Genomic DNA, 15255 nt, shown 5'->3' with positions numbered 1-15255 from the left:
TTTATAAACTAATTCTTTATTTTATATTTTTTATTTAATTATTATATACATAGTTAATTATAATAATTATAATAATTAGTAAGATATCTCTAATACTAGATTTAATATAAAATAAAATTTAATTAAATATTATATATCGAATTAAAAACTTTCTTTTAAATTTATATTAGATAAGTATTTTTTATAATAGAATTAAGTTTTAATATAAAAATCTAATTTTTTATAATTTTAGAAGTAATATATAATTTAGCTATTAAATAAGTATTCGCGAGATTAAATAAATTTTAATCTTTTATAAAATTAAGCTTTTTTAACTATTTCGATTTTTATTAATAATTAATTTTTTTATATTTAATAAATAATATATAATTAATTTAATTTATAATTTTATTAGATATAGAGAATATAGTTATAAAAATATAAATATTAATATTAAGCTAGATTATATTTATAGCGCTTTTAATTATAAAAGATTTAATTAAATAAATTTTATTTAAGATAATAATCTTAAAGTAATTTTTAAATTTTTTTTTAATTTAAATTAAACTCTATCTTTATTTTATCTATGTTAATTTTAAATATATATTATTAATTAATATAGTAGCTTTATAAAGTTTAGAGTTTATATTAATTTAAAAATATACTATAATTAATAATTACGATTATTTTTAAATTTTACCTTTTTTTATTAAATATTATATATATTTTAATAAGTTTATTTTAAAAAAAATTCTTACTCGCTATTAGATTATAACGTTTCTTATTATTATAATATTTATAGATTATAAAGATATAAAGCGTAATAAACTTAATAGTTTTGATTTATTATATAATAAAATATTTTAATATAATATTTAATATAGATTTAATATAAGATTATTCTTTAATTAGTTAATTAATATATATATTTTATAATTAGATAATAGCTATTAATAAGCTTTAATAATATATTTATAAAAGACTTTAAAAATATTATTTATAGAAGATTTTAATAGAAAGTATTAGATAAAGTAGATAAGCGAGTTTTATATAGAGAAAGCTTTATATAGCGTAATAAGAGGATATTTAAAAAATAGAAGATTTTCGTAATAATATTTATCTATAATAATTATTCTATAAAAATCTAGATCTTATTAAGACTTATTATATTTATATATATTTAAATTAGTATAAAATAAAATAAGAGCTATAATAATTAGAGATTATTAGAATTATAATTATTAAAAAAGTATTATATTTAATAATCAAAATATTATATTTTTTTCTTATTATTTAATCTCTAAAAAATTATAAGAATTCTCTAAATCTTCGCGTTAATAATCGAGATTATTAAAATATTTTTACTATTCGTTAAACTCTCTAATAGTATTTTTTATAAATAATTAATAAATAATATTATTCTAATTTAGATTTTTTATATATTACTTTAATTATAATTAAGATTTTATATTAATTAATTAATTAAGATTTTTAGTAATAATTATAAAGTAATATAATATTTTAGAATTATAACTAATTATAATAATCTAATTAATTAATTAATACTTCTAAAAATATTTTTTAATATTAAAAATAAATAAATAATTTTTTATAGCTATATACTCGACTTTTATAAAAATTAATAAATTTTTAAAATAATTTCTCTTAATAATATCTAGAATATTTAAAAATAGATATTTATCTTTAATATATTAAAATATAAGCTTCTTCGCCAATAATAATATAATTTTATTAAATAAATTAATATCGATAAACTTATTATTATTAGACTCGATTAAATTAATTCTTTCTATTTTTTTAATATTAGAAGTTATAGAGTATATAATCTCTATCTCTAATAATAATTATAATAATAAATTATCTATAAAAGATATTAAATTAAGCTTTAAAGGCTTTAATAGAATTTTTTTCAACTCTAGCGAGCGCGTAATTAGATTTCTTATATTTTATAAATATTTAGATATAATTATTAATCTTTCTATTTAAAAGTCTCTTATAAAAAAATAGATTATTAATATTTTTAATATTTATATAATAAATTTTAAATAGTATTATAGCTATATAATCGATTTATTTTATTTAATTAATAATTAGAGAATTTATTACTTTTAAATTATTTTTTAGCGATTATATATTTTTTAATATTATCTAATAAAGACTCTTTTTTTTAATTATTATTTTTATTTAAAACTTTCTTTTATTAAGAAAAAATTTATTTCTTAATACACTCTTCGAAATAGAATTAAAATAAGTCTTCGCGTAGATATATTCTTATTTTATTTACTCTAATAAATTTTAAAATTAAAATTAAAAGAGATTTATTTTTTTATAATAAAGCTTTTTTTTAAATATTTATAATCTAATTTAATAGAGTAAGTATAAGTTATTATTAAAGGCTTTAATAAGTAATTAAAATTTTTAATATAAGTATATATCTTAGAAAAGAAATTATAATAATAAAGCTTTTTATAAATAAATAGATTTTCTATTAAAAAATAAAGCTTAGATTTAAAAGTAGAGATTAGAAGATAAAGATTTAAAAGTTAAAAAGATAATAATAGTAATTAACGCGTAATTTTTAAAAAAGTAAATAAATAATATTAGAATTTTAAAAGAAACATTTAAGTATATAAAGAATATAACTATATATAATAATAGTAATTAATAAATTATATCTTATTATAATATTGATTATAATACTATTTATATTATTAATATATAATATTCTAATTTTATTTTATAGAGAGAAGATAATAGAAAATAAAGCTTTTTATATAGTTTCTCTAAATAATAATAATATAATTTTTATACGCTAGATAAAAAAGCTATATCTTATATTTTTAATATTTAAATATTTAAATATATTTCGTTTTTTATATATATTTAATTTTTTTTTTAATTTAAATAATTAATATCGAAGATTATAGCTTAAGAATCTTAATAATAAAATTTATAAAAGGCTTTATAATAGATTTTATAAAGAATTATTATAAATAATAAATAAAGTATAATTAAAATATTTAAATTTTAGATATCGAGAATATTTAGATCTAGTTAAAATTATATATTAGAATATATTATAAAAATTGATAATAATAATAATTTAAGAAATAAACTTAATTAATTAAGATTTATATATAATTCGCGTTATTATAGAAAAGATATAAATAAGAATATATTAGATAATAATAAAATATTTTTATTTAATAATCTAAGAAAATCGATAAATATCTTTTAAGAATAGTTTAGACTTTACTAAATTTATATTATAGTATAAATCGTAATTTCTATTATTAAAGAAGATTATAATAAATTTTATTATATCGAAAATCTTAATAATTTAAAAATCTAAATTTATATTTATTTTAAAGATTTTATAGAAGACTTTTATAGATCTAGATTTAACTTTTAAATCTAAGTTATTAAACTTATTAAAGCTATTCTTAATTACTATATAATTCTTCTTATTTCTTATTTTAGAATTTAATATAATTTTTAATTTATTTAAATAATTAAAGAGAATAGAAAAAATATTAAAGGCTTTAATAGAGAATATTAGAAATAAAAGAATTAGAGATAAGAGAATTAGAGATAAGAGAATTAGAAATAATTGAAAAAGTAAGAAGAAATTTAAAGATAAGAGAAGCTATAGTAATTTATTTATAATCTTACTTTTTAATATAAATTAAAGTTAATATAATATAAGAATAGATATTAATATTATAAATTAAAGAGAATAAAAAATAAAAAAAATAAGAAAAAGGTTATAACTTAGCTAAATATTTTTATTAAATATTATTTTTTAATATATTTATTAAATATATATATAAATAAGCTATTATAAGAGATATTTTTAAAAATAAAGATTAAGTATTTAATTTATAAGAAAGCGAAGATCTATATATAATAAATATATAAGTAATAAAAGATTTATATTTTAATCGCGATATTAATATAAATATATTATTAGATATATTATATTAGACTTTTAAAGTTTATATAGCTAATAATACTTTAAATCTTTTTAAATATTAAGATAAAGATTTAAAATAAGTTTAATATCTAAGAAAATATTTAAATTTAAAATTAAGACTATTAATTTTAATAATATAAAATCTAAAGAAGTATACTTTTTAAAATATAAATATATTTATTAAAGGCTTCGATAGCTAGCTAATAGCTATTAGATATCTTTTTATTATTAATAATTTATTAATAATTTATAGAACTTTATAAAGATAATTTTAGTAACTCTAATCTAATTAAATATACTCATTTTTTTTTAATATATTTAATACTCTTTATTAAAGAAAGAAGTTCTTATACTCTCTTAATTACTTCTCGAAATATATTATTCTATATATAATTTAATATAAATATTATTAAATATTAAATATTAATTAAAATTTTAAAATTTAATATAAATTAGATATTAAAAAAGTAAATAAAGAGTATAAAGATTTAGATATATTAAAGGAAGAGTTAAAGATAAATAATAAAGATAAAGATAAAAACGAAGATAAAGAGAATTAAAGAGAAAATAACAATATTATATAAAAAGACGAAGATATTAAATAAGATAATTTTTTACTATAAGACTATATAGCTATTTTTATATTATATAGCTTATATAATAATATACATATTAAAAACTTTAATAAACGATATATTAATAAGATATTACTTTCGTTCTAGCTTTATTTAATATTACTTTTATATATTATAACTATTACTACTATCGATTTTATAATAAACTTTAAACAGTATTATTTTTAAATTATTTTAAGTATTTTAAGATATTCTATATAATAAGAAATATCTTCGTAAACTATCTTTATTTTTTAAATTATCTTTAATTTTTAAATTATCTTTAATTTCTAGATCGTCTTTAGATTATCTTTAAATTATTTTTAAATTATATTTAAATAGTATCTAAATAATATCTAAATTCTATTTAAATTCTATTTAGATTTTAGATTATATTAATTCGTCTATATATCGCTTAGAGATAATTCGAAGATAATTTAAATATTATTTTTAGCGTATAGAGATTATTTATAAAAGAATTTAAGACTAATTAATATATAAAACTAGATTTAATCTAAAAATAGATTTATTTTTCTAGTATTAAGAAGTATTAGAAGACTTAAACTATATTTTATTATAATTATTCTTATTATTTTTAAATAAAATCTAATATAAAAGTATAATAAATATTTATTTTAAATTATATATAATTACTATATTAGCTAATAATATAAAGTACTTTATATTTATTATTACGATATCTATTTATATTTTATTACTTATAAAAAAATCGCGATAAATCTAAAATTACTCGCGTTAATAAATATCTAAATTAATATTATAGATTTAAGAGAAATTAAAAATAAAATTATATCTTTATATATTCATAGTATACGTCTTTAAAATTTACTCTTACTTTCTTTCTTAACTATTTATAAAATTAAAAAATAAATTATATTTCTTATATAAGAGTATTTAATAATTATTAATAATATATATTATTATTAACGCGTATTTAAAATTAAAATTAAAAATCTATATCTTTTTAATAATAGATTATAATATAAAGATTTTCTCGCTATTAATATTTATTAAAATAATTGTTTTATACTTTTTATTTAATATAATAATTTTATCTCTTAATAATAAAGAGCGAGATTATCGCTTAATTAATAGTATATTTAATATTATAATAATAAATATTAAACTTTATCTTTTTTCTTATTAAAACTATAATTATATATTTTATTACTTATAACAAGTTTAGGCCTATAAATTAAATTTATAATCTATTTTTTTAATTAGAACTATTATTAAGAAATAGTTCTTAATATTATATAATATTAATATAATATAAAGTTATTCTATTACTCTATATAGTCTATAGATATATATATATAGAGAGAGACGCGCTAAAACTTAATTAGAAAGATATATTAAGTATAAAAAATTAATTTATAATAATTATCTATAAAAAATAAGAGAAAGACTATATTCTTATAATAAGAAGTATTAAAATATTAAAAAGAAATAGAGATAATATACTAATTAGTAGTATAAATCCCATAATATCTTTTATCGTAGTAAAATTTTTCGAATAATAAAATAGCTATAGATATCGAATAGTTTTAATTTATTTAAATATATATCTTTCGATATTTCTTTTATAGAGGTCTAATTAATTAAAATAAAGATAATATACTAATTAGTAATATAAATCTTATAATATCTCTTATTATAGTAAAATCTTTTAAATAATAAAATAGCTATAGATATTAAATAATTTCAATTTATTCAAATATATATCGTTTATCATTCCTTCTATACCTTACGGGAGCTACTATATATGAAAATTTACTATTAATTAAAAATAGATAAACTATTAGCGATAACAATACGATTTGTATAATAAGAACTACACACCGAATACATTGAAATTTTACGTTTTATATAACGTATGTCGAATAGAGTTATATAAAATTTTCTATTTATAGCAGATTCAGTTAAACTTATTATTAATGAATAGTTAATGGATAGTTAATAAAATATAAAAGAGATATCGATTTATGATTATTTTAATACTACGCTATAAAGTAATACATTAATATATTACTAGTAGAGAATTAATGGCTAGCGGTAATATATGAAATTTTTCGAAAATTTCTTTAAGTCCCACAGCCCTATAGGGCTATATATCTTACTTATATATCAAATTTCGAGAAAAATCCAAAGATCCAAAAATAAATCACGTGACGTTGATGAATAGGCTATTATAAGCGAAGCAAGATACCCAAACTAGTTTAAATCTTAATATATAATAAGGGAATTACTAAATAATTATCTATTTATTTCGAATATCGATTAATTTAATATTATCGAAATTCTAATATCAATGAAACGTTAATTGAAAGTTGATTGAAAGTTATAATAAATATCGAGTTAATAGTACAGTCACGTAACATACCTTAATCGTATATTTCCTCTAAGATACAGATTTAATTAAGGCTGTTGCTACGCGTATAGCCCCTACTTAATAGGCGTACAGCCCCTATCTACTAGGCGTACAGCCTCTTTAATCGAGTTAGCGACCGTATAAAAGCTAATAAAATTTAATCGGAAATAATAAAAAACCTATATCTAATCTCTTTAAGTCAAATATTTTTATAGTAGAATATAGTAGTAGAATCAACTTTTACTCTATTATTTATTTATATCCCTCGCTTAATAGTAATAATCTTAGATTTATCTCTTAATAATTAAATAGATATCTTACTTAATACGCTTATTCTATATATATAATAATATATAAAATTTTAAAATTATATTATTATTAAAAGGCGTATAATTATTTTTAAGAAAAATAAACTTATTAGAAAGATATAGCTACAATATAATTGTGGCGAAAAATAAGAAAAGAATAGTAAAAATATAAGTAAACGCATTTTATTTAGTCGATTAAATAATTATTTATTTTAGACTATTGCGTAGCATACTAGAATAGGTGATATTTAGATAAATTAAGCTTTTATAATTATTAATTTCACTTATAATTATAATTATATCTTATCTAAAGTATATTTAATAATATATAAAATCGCTATAATTTAAAACGTTTAAAATATTATTATTAATTAAACGCGTTCTAAAGTCTTATTAGAATAAATTATTTTATCTTTACAACTTAATTAAGATAAGAAAAATCTTATTTTAAAGTTATACGATATCTATAATATTAAAACTAAAACTAAGAGCGAAATATTTAAATCTTTAATTTTTATATAGATCTTAATACGATAGCTATATATATAAGAAAACTAATTTATATATATAAAGAAGAATTAGTAAACGTAGTAGATTAAATTCTTCTTCTTTACTAGAAAATCGTTATAATAAATATTATAACTAAATTTAGAGGTATTAATCTTAAATACGACATATAAAATTAATAAATATAAGCTTCTATTTCTTATAATTATCGAAATTATTACTCTTAATATATTCTTCTATATAAGATTTATCTTTATATGATCGAAATATACTAAAAACTATATATAAATAATAAAATAGCTTAAAGCTCTATATAATAAGCTTAATTTTTCTTACTTAGATATACTTCTAATAAACGCGTAAAACGCTTTAATTAGAATCTATAAAGTCGTCTTTTTAAGAGTTAAATATATACTTTATATTTAGTATATTAAGAATAATATTATATCAAATTATAGTTAATATTTTAATAAATAAGAGAAACTAAATATTTTTAAGAAGAACTTTTATTATATTATATATATAGCTACTAAAAAGTTATTTAAATATAAATAAAATACCTTATAAAAGAATGATATCGAGTATTATTTATTCGCGATTATCTATATCGCGAATAATTTAATTTCTTAAAAAAAGAAATAGATAGTCTTTTAAGCTAATTAATATCTATATTTTAATAATTATACTACTTCGCGAGAGAAGATAAATAATAATAAGCTTAAGAGATAACTATATAGCTTATCTATTAATAAGATTACTTCTACTCTATATAATAAAGTAATAAATTAATTAAAGAATACTATAAATAACTTAAAGACTATTATAAATACTATTAATTTGATATTTATAAATAAGCGTTTAGATTATAATATCGCTCTTAATAAAGCTAAAATACGTCTTTCTATTTATATTAAGAAGCCTGTTTTTCAAGACCTATATACTAAAGTTTTACTATTCGCTCTTATAATAAAAATACTATCTTACTATAATAAAGTAATTAGTTATATTATAAAATTATATACTAAATACTTTATTATAATAATAGAATTATCGTATATATATATTATAGAGTATTATGTATTAGAGAGAGCTAAGATATTATTACTCGAAGATATCTATTTTTATTAATAAGTCGATAAGTCTATTAACACGCGTCGTTATAAAAATAAAAATAATAAGAAGGAGGAAAAGAAGGATAATACTACGAACGCGCTTTTATATATTAATAAATCAACTATAATTCAATTTAGAGGCCGATCGATAAGAGCTAAGAATAAGAAAAAAAAGCGTATTTACGAGAAAGCTTTCGAGAACTCTATTAAACGCGAGCTCTCTTAATTTAAATATATATAGCGATAACGATAGTTAATAATTACCGCGAGTTAAATAAAATAATAAGAGAAAAAGAATAGAGTAGATATATTCTTTAATACTAAAGACTATAAATAAAGATTAAAGCGTATATCTATATCTATCTCTACACTATAAGCATTATAATAAAGAAGTTTATAATCGCTATAATAGTTATCTCGACGACTAAGTATTATATAAGAAGAGTAATAAGATAAGTAGATTAAATAGACTATAAGAGAAGAATAGCGAGATAATATTATACGAGAATAGCGAGATAATACTATATAAGAATAGCGAGATAATATTATATAAATCTATATACAAAATAATAAGATTATATTTAATACATTTTAGATATAAAAAGACTAGCTGATTAATAGATAATAAATATTTAAATATAATAGACGTATTTTTAATAGTAAGTAGAGAGGGTAACTAGTTAATTAGCTATCGTTATAGAGAAATTATTTAAAGATCTTACTAATCGACGAATTAAAATTATTTAATATTATAAATCTATAGAGAGAGATATAGAGAGGCTTATCCTACTATCATTAAGTATCTCTATAAAAATCTCGAAGAGACTAGATATAAGTTCTTTACTATTTCTAATTAAATTTTATTAGCTTTCGCGTAATCGCTAATTCGATTAGAGGGACTATACGCCTAGTAGATAGAGACTATATATCTATTAAGTAGAGACTGTTGAAATTCGAATTACGTGACTCTTAGCGATTATATAACTACATTATATAATATACCTTAGCGCGCCTATATTAAATTACTCTTTTCTTTTATAAAACTCTATAGTTAATATAATTAAGTATTCTATCTTTATATTTTAATAAATTATAAATTATAAATTATATTTAATAACTATTTAAATAATAATATAATCTATTACTATAATTATAATTATTTTTAAATATTTATATTTATTATAATAAAGATAACTATAATTATAAAGAGCTTTATTAATCTTCTTAATATAAAAATTTTTTATTTTAAAATAATTATTTTAAATTTAAATAGTTATAATTTATCTATAATTTAAGAGCTAAGAGCTATTACTTAGACACTTTTACTTTTTATTTAAAATAATATAAAATAAATCGAGATATATTATATCTAATTAAAATTATTAAAGTCGCTATATAACTAATTAAATTATATTATTATTAAAATCTTTAAAATATTATTAATTTCTCTATATAGAATATACTAAATAAAGAAATAATACGTTTTTATTTATATATTATAAATATTAAAAAATTAGATAACGAGTATTTAGACTTTATATTTATTTAATTATAAAATATTTATAATAAAGATTAAAAACTAGTTACCTTAACTATCGCTAAAAGAAACTAAAAATAAATAAAATTAGTTTTAGCGTTAATTACGTAATTTCTAATTATTATTAATAAAGATATATTAATTAAAAAAATAAAAATCTTAATCTTAAAAATAAAAAAATAAAAAAATCTCTATCGTTATAAAGAAGTCTCGATATAAATATTTATTTTAGAGATAAAATATTTTAATAATAAATAAATAATCTTATAATTAATCTCGATCTCGATTTTAAACTTTAATTAAATTAATTTTAGAGAAGATAATTAGAGCTTTTAGCTATTAAGATAATTAATATAATCTTAATAATATAATATTATATCTATATATAAGAAATAGATTTTTATTATTATAATATTTTTAAATTATTTTTATATTTTTATAATTCGTTAATTACTTAACTTCTTAATAGAATATTATTTATTATTTTAAGTATTAATAAATAATAAATCTTTATAAATAAAGATTTAAGTTATATCGAGTTAATTTTAAAGCTTAATAAGACTTCTCTTATACGCTTAAATCTTTAATATATTATAAAAAGTATTTTAATAATAAGAGTAAGTATATATTAAGCTCTTTTATTAATTTTAACTTAATATTAAAATAATTAATTTCTAAATCTTTATTAAAGTTAATTTCTAATAAAAATCTCTTTAATCTTTAAACGCGTTTAATTTTATCGATATCGCTTATCTTAATTACTTCTTTAAGTCTTATTAATATATAAACTTTATCTTTAAACTTAGACTTTAATAAAGCGAGTTTATTTAATTTATTCTCTAATAAAAAAAGCTTATTAAGTCTTTAAGTATTATATCTTTTAAAAAATCTAAAATCTTAATCTTTTTAAATTATCTTAATAATATTAATAAGTTTAAAAATATCTTTAACTATTAAATTTAAAAGTAATAATTTAAAAATAAATTAAAATTATTTAGATTATAGCGCTATATTAAAAAAGATTATATAAAATTAATTATTATTATTATTATTATTAAAGTCTAGATTAATAGCTAATTATAGATATAAGATTAAATTTATATTATATTAAAATTACGTTATAAAAAAAATCTATATTCTAAAATTAAGAATAAAATTAATATTAAAAAAGTTTAAAAGACTTTAAATAAATTTAAATCTCGAGATTTAAGTATTTTTAATTTTATATTTAGAAAGATAAATAATATTATCTTTATAAATTATAATAATAACTTTTAATTTTATATTAATAACTTTTAATTTTATATTAATAGATTTATAAAGATTCTAAATAAATTTAATAATTTATTTTTAAAGCTAAAGTTTAATAAAATTTAGAAAATTTATTACTTTTATTTAGATTTAAATTTTTTATATAATTTATATTATAAATAGTATAATTAAAATTATAATATTTTTAAAAATAACGATATTATAAAATTTAATCTAAATTATATAATTATTTAATTTATTAATACTATAATTAATTTTATTAATTTAATTTATATTAAAGTTTATATATTAATTACGTTAATTAGTAAAGTCTTTATATATAACTTATAAAGTATTATTATATTAATTATTATTATTAAAATTATTAAGTATAGAATTTAATAAAAAATTTATATTAATAACTTTTATATTTATATTTAGATTTATAAATATTATAATTACTATAAAAAGAATTAATATAATAACGCTAAATATATTATTCTATATTTTAAATTTAAAAAATAAAATAATAATAATAATAAAGAAGATTATAGTAATTATAAAAATCGCGATAATTATAATATCTCTAACTTAAGTAATAAAGATAAAGATAAAAAAAAGTTAAAATAATAAATTTATTATTAATTATTAATCTAATAGTATTAAAATTACTATAGCGTATATCTAACTAATAATAATATATAATTTTATAATATATATTAATCTTAATTTAAAGAATATTATATACTTTATTATTAATTCTTAATTCTTATAAAATTAAATTTATTATTTCTTTATTAAAAAGAGTTTAAAGACTATAGCTTAAACTTCTTTAATATCTATAATTATTATATTATTATATTTATAATTTATTAATAATATTTATATTTAATATATTATTTATAACTTCTTAAATTTTTAAATCTTTATTTTATTTAAATTATTTTATTTTATTAATAAAGTTAATAACTTAATTATAATTATAAAATTTAAATATATTAAATTTAAATATAAGAGTTTTAAGAATAAATAAATTTTATATATAAAAGATATCTAATATATCTCTAATAGTAGTTTTAATCTAATTTCTTAAAAATAACTCGAAAATTAAAATTATTCACTTTAATTTATATTTAAAAATATTAAAATAAAGAAGTATAATATTATTTTTAAATATTAATATAATTATTTTTATATATTAAATATATAGATAAAGATCTTTATATATTTAATAGTTATTAATAAAAATATCTCTATCTATAATAAGTTTATTATATTTATATTTATATCTAAATTTAAATTCTTATTCTTATTCGCTAATACTCTAGATTCTTAAATTAATAAAAAAATCTTATATATATAATACGCTTATTATAACTACTTAAAGTTTTAAAATCTTGAAAATTAATTAAAATATATATTAAAATAAATTTATCTATTTTATTCTTTAGAGATATATATAAATTATATAATATTATTAATATAAAAGTTAAATTATATAAGCGTTATATAATATTAAATTATTAAAAAAATAATCTAATCTATAATAATCTTTAAAAGTCTTTCTCTATTTTTTATAATAATTATAAATAAATAATAATCTTTTTAAATAATAAAATACTTTATTTTATTATATTCTTATTTTCTAATATAAATAATCTTATAATTTTTATAATATTTAAATTTTTTCTAAATTAAATCGAATATAAAGATTATATTTATATTAAATTTTATAATAATTATAATTTTAAATATAATAATTATAATATATATACTTTTTAATTTATTAAAGAGATTATCTAAAAAGATATTATATCTAATAATTTCTAAATAAATAATAAATTTAAATATTTTAATTAAATAATATAATATAAGATTAGTACTATATTTAAAAAGAGTAAATTATTATAAAAATATTAATTAAAATTCGTGTAAACTTCTAATTATCTATATAATCTATAATTAATATTAAAAAAAGATATTATCTCTTATAAAGTCTTTATAAATTATTTATTTAATATTTTATATTTTTAAATTATTAAATAAACTAATTTTTATTAAATATATTTATTAAATATTAATTAAATTAAATATAAAATTATATTTATAAAAAACGCTTAGTTAATTATAAAATTAATTAATTTTATTATATATTAATATTAAATAGTAAAATTTAAATCTATTTAAATATAATTTAAATTAATAATATTTCTTTTAAATTTATTTTATTTAAGCTTAACTCTATTAAGAAAAAAAGATTAATAATTAAAATCTATTTAAAAATAAAAATAAGCGCTATATAAATACGCTAGAAAAGATTATATATAAATTATTAATTATCTTTTTAATATTAATTTTAAAGAAGAGAGTTTTAAAAAGAATAAGATAAAAAATATTTATTAAAGCGATAATTATTTTAGCTAAAGTCGTTAAAAGAGAATTTATTATTATTATATAAATTTCTATTAGAAAAGTATCTTCGCAGATATCTTTATTATAGATATTACTATAAATATCTTTAAGAAGAATAAAGTCGAAATTACTTAAAACTCTAAGCGAAAATATACTTATGAAATTTATCTTAATAATCTTAATATCTTTAATATAAGTCTTAATAAGATTTATAATTAAATTTATAATTAATTAATAATCTTTTTTAAAATAATCTAAATAATACGAAGTTTTTAAAACTTATAATAATCTTTTATTAGATTTTTTTATTTTTTTAGCTAAAGCTAATACTTCTAAATTATTTAAATTTTAAATTTATTAAGAAATAATAGTAAATAAATATTAGAAAATAAAATAGAAACTTATTATATAAAAAGAAGTTAACTTTTTTATAATTAATAATATTTAAATCTTAATAAATCTATTTTTAAATATATATATTTTAAATAATAAATAGATTTATAAATTTAAGCGAGATCTTATAGAGGAGATTATATAATATAAAATTTAATAAATAATTTATAATTTTAAATAGCGCGAAAGCGTAAATTTTAATAAGACTTTCGTTTTTATAATTAAATTTATAAATTATAAAGCGATCTTTATTTTAATAATAACTCTTAATTAAAAATTAAAATAAATAAATATTAAAATCGTTTTTCTCTATATTAATATAAAGAAAATTATTTATATAATATAGTCTATAAACTTTAAGATTAATAATAAATATAAAATATATAAATTAAAGAAAACGCTATACGATTTAAAGTAATCTCTAAAAATTTAATATAATATTCTCTTTATATATCTAAAAAAATTAAATTTTAATTTTATTATAATTAATTTTTTAATCTTTATTAATAATACTATAATTATTATAAGTTATATAAATAATATTTTTTTAATTAATTTTAATAAAGTAGAAATTTAGAATATTAAAGATAAATTTAATAATTACTTTAAAATAACTAATTTAAAATTATATATCTATTATCTAAATATAATTATTATTAAAAATTATATTAATTATATTATTTAATTTAATTAAATAAAATATATTAAAAAGTTTTTTATTAAATATAATATATAAGAATTTAAAAATATATTTAT

Source organism: Letharia lupina (assembly GCF_014066315.1).
Source record: "Letharia lupina isolate WasteWater1 chromosome Unknown contig_14, whole genome shotgun sequence".
In the NCBI taxonomy this organism is placed as follows: domain Eukaryota; kingdom Fungi; phylum Ascomycota; class Lecanoromycetes; order Lecanorales; family Parmeliaceae; genus Letharia; species Letharia lupina.
The sequence above is the reverse complement of the archived record's forward strand: the minus strand, read 5'-3'. Positions refer to the sequence as shown.